The sequence below is a fragment of the Tachypleus tridentatus genome, chromosome 11, assembly GCF_004210375.1.
Source record: "Tachypleus tridentatus isolate NWPU-2018 chromosome 11, ASM421037v1, whole genome shotgun sequence".
Lineage (NCBI taxonomy): Eukaryota > Metazoa > Arthropoda > Merostomata > Xiphosura > Limulidae > Tachypleus > Tachypleus tridentatus.
The window spans coordinates 2,068,617-2,072,593 of record NC_134835.1 but is presented as its reverse complement, the minus strand read 5'-3'; the positions used below and the strand labels follow the sequence as shown (position 1 = coordinate 2,072,593).

Genomic DNA, 3,977 nt, shown 5'->3' with positions numbered 1-3,977 from the left:
ACTCTTTTATATGTTTTTATAATTTCTACCCATTTCTAATGGCTAGTTGTTTTTTTTTTGTCCTCAATACATGTTAATGAAGAATGATAGACGTGTAAGAAGACCGTATACAAAAAGTAGGTGTATTTTCGTGGTTGTGAAAAAGATGGTCACTCGTTCTGGTAGCTCGCAGAAAACGTCTTATTGGACTAGTATGAGTAACGTCAGAACAAAGACGTTTCAGGGTTTTTTGTTTCGTATTCCTTCACGTGCTAGGTACCGGAATCTCCTCGTATCGAAAGCAACGTTTTAATGAGTCGTAATTATATAAATATTCAGAAATATATTTTTGTATCGACAAAACGTCATTGCTATTGTTATCTGGGAAAACCTTGAGAGATCAGTTAGATATTCATGTAAACAAAAACTTTCACATGTTTAACTGAACTGATATAAGAGTTGCTCAAGGGCGTTAGAAGAACAGGGAGGGAATATAAAACATTCCTGGAAATTGTGTCACTACACCCCAACTTGCCCTATCTACAGGTATAAAGACGGTGGTTGTGATCGTTCTTGGGATAATCCTACAGTTACAGCTTCAAGACAGCCACAACATGAAAACTACGGTAAGTTTAATTTAATTACTGTTGATCCACATGTGTTTGTATACTATAAGAAGTAGAGATCCTATTTTCCTACATAGTCTTTTAAAACCCACTAGACAAGAGCGAGGTACGTCATCACTGAAGTCAGTTTCATTTGCAACAAGACATGAGTTGTCACAATCTTTTGTGTTGTTTGTTTGTAGCGAGCTCGATATTTTAACACAATCTACGAACCGTTTAGGATAAACATTAATTAATTATATTTTGCTTCCTTCTAATTTTCTTGGAACAGCCTTTTCTTACGTAAACAAGTATTGCTCGAATCGCCACCAGGATATTATTTCTAATTGATATTAGAATGAAACCGCCTTTTTTATTACCAAAACAAATATTACTTTGTTTGTTTGTTGCTTGTAGAATATAGCTACACTGGACTCTCTGTGCCCATTGCGGGGAATCTAACTCCGAATTTTAGAGTTGTAAGTCCGTAAATTTACCACTGTCCCATCCGAGGACACATATTGTTTAGAATGACCATCAAGATAGTAATTTCCTGAAGTTAATAAGGTTGCATTCGTTTTATATTCGGACAAAGCAGTGTTGTCATTTTACTACAATGTATTTCGTTACAGCTGTAAGCTGCGATAGTTTAGGTAATTATTATGGTAAGTTTTAAATGCATGTTAAATAACTTGATAATGTAAAGCTGATACACTTTAATAATAATTAATAATAATGAATATCATTTGAAAGTTCACGATTTACTTTTGTTTTATGTTTCTACAAAAAAATCCGTAACGAAATACATCACTCATTACTCACTTTTAAGAAGATTTGAAAGTCAATATTTTTTTGTTTTATTGTTCTTTGTTATTAAACACAAAGCTACACAAATGACTCTATTCATATCAAAATCCGGTTTGCTAGCAGTATAATTCCACAGACATGCCACTGGGAGGCAATTCGGAAAACAATTAATTTTATCCACAGACATGAAAAACAACTAATATCCTAAGATCAGTGTAACTTATAAATTGGCATAAATTATTTTTTTAATAAGCTAACAGTCTCAAATTCCAACGTATCTATTCAACAGTTTTTTTTAACATTTTATCTGAGTCTAGAAAATGATTACGTTTCAAGTTCAAAAGTTGACCACATGTGTTTCATTTCTTTTCTACAGCTCCTGTTCAAGCTCAAACGTTGACCACATGTGTTTCATTTCTTTTCTACAGCTCCTGTTCAAGCTCAAAAGTTGACCACATGTGTTTCATTTCTTTTCTACAGCTCCGGTTCAAGCTCAAAAGTTGACCACATGTGTTTCATTTCTTTTCTACAGCTCCTGTTCAAGCTCAAAAGTTGATCACATGTGTTTCATTTCTTTTCTACAGCTCCTGTTCAAGTTCAAAAGTTGACCACATGTGTTTCATTTCTTTTCTACAGCTCCTGCTTCTGGCTCTATGTACCTTTTTGGCAATTGCTTACTCGGGATTTCGAGGATACCCAGTACATCTGAGTTACAGATATGGACATACGTATGGATATCCTATCCGCAGTTATCATTATGGGCGAAGATATGGTTTTCTAGGCCGACCTTTCCGTACCTATGGTGGCTATCCTTATCATGGAAGATATGGCTACGGTGGTTATGGGCATGGTCGTCGCTATGGTGGCTATGGATATGGACGTCGTCATGGGGTATATGGCTATGGTCATTCTTACTGGTAGACCCTACAAGGCATGTATTAAAGTCAGTATCAGAAGATGTTCTTGTTTTTGAATTGGTAACTGTTGTAAGAAACATAAACAACAAATTACTAGTTTATAATAAGTAACACTATAATAAATTACAAAGCATCTAAACGTTAAATTTCTGTTTTGTAATGACACTTAACTTTATAAAAAAAACACAGCAATATTACTTCCCAGCTGTATATTGAGAAAATAATGTTGAAAAGAAATAAATGTGTATTTTTAACGGGTTTGATTTTCGATGAATGTGTGTGTCCATTGTAAGAGGTCCGGCATGGCGTTAAGGCGTGCGACTCGTAATCTGAGGGTTTCGGGTTCGAACCCCGTCGCGCCAAACATGCTCGCCCTTTCAGCCGTGCGGGCGTTTTAATGTGACGGTCAATCCCACTATTCGTTGGTAAAAGAGTAGCCCAAGAGTTGACAGTGGGTGGTGATGACTAGCTGCCTTCCCTCTAGTCTTACACTGCTAAATTAGGGACGGCTAGCGCAGATAGCCCTCGAGTAGCTTTGTGCGAAATTCACAAACAAACAAACAATTTTAATGTGTTAAAACTCTTTTTCCCAGTTAACAAAACTTCTGTTTCTACTTAACAGAACTTGAAGTAATCCGCTGTGAACGTCAGAACTATTACACCGGAACTCAAGTGGCAACATCTCTCAACGAGAGGTTCGACTTCATTCTCTTACAAATGTTACCGATCAAGTTAAAAAAGTTACACTGTCATCCAGTTATATATATATATATATAATAGTTATGTATTATCAACATTTGGTTCCTCCTGGTTAAAAAAAATAAACATATTTTTTGTGGCGTTTCGTCGTTACTTTCTTTTCTTTCTTGACGTTTCATGTCACAAAGTTACACTGTTCACTCATTTTACCATGCATTAGAAATGAATATATCAAATGTTTCGTAAGGAATACTCCCATACGGTTAGAGGTTAACACTCTTCAATTATTACATTTAGTAAGGAATGTTCTTAAACAGTAGTACAGGTTAGTGTTACAATTGTTTAATTGGCTAAGGAACATTCCTCAACGGAAGAGCAGGTTAATATATTAAAAATATTGAATTCCATAACAAAAAATATTTTTAAACAGAAAAAGATGTTAATAGAATATAATTATTAAATTTTGTAAAATTTGGTTTGCTTTGAATTTCGCTATCTGTGCTAGCCGTCCCCAATTTAGTAGTGTAAGACTAGAGGGAAGGCAGCTAATCATCACCACCCACCGCTAACTCTTAGGCTACTCTTTTACCAACGAATAATAGGATTGAACGTCACATTATAACGCCCCACGGCTGAAAGGACGAACATGTTTGGTGCGACAGGGATTCGAACCTGTGACCCTCATAATACGAGTCGAGTGCATTAACCACCTGGCCATGCCAGGCCCGACTGTAAAGTCTTGAGCGTTTTAAACTTGGATATAAAGATTTTTTTTTTAAATTAAAATTGCATATCTGCCAGGAACATTAGCGTATAATCCATCTAATTCTATACAGGGCACATTCCGTAAAGTACTCAAAATTATAAATTTGTTTACAATAATTACTTCACTATATATTAAACCTTTTAAAACACTTTTAGAAGTTTCTAGCTAAGGTGTTTCACGATTAAACAAATATATACACCTCAA

At 35.3% G+C, this 3,977-nt stretch overlaps 1 long non-coding RNA gene across 1 annotated transcript; it reads left to right on the top strand.

Moving 5' to 3' along the window:
* Window positions 1-451: 451 nt before the first annotated feature.
* Window positions 452-3,149, top strand: LOC143231609 (uncharacterized). The gene is made up of 3 exons (XR_013017053.1): window positions 452-605; window positions 2,028-2,334; window positions 2,931-3,149. It is a non-coding gene; the product is annotated as an uncharacterized LOC143231609 (long non-coding RNA).
* The last annotated feature ends 828 nt before the right edge of the window (window positions 3,150-3,977 follow it).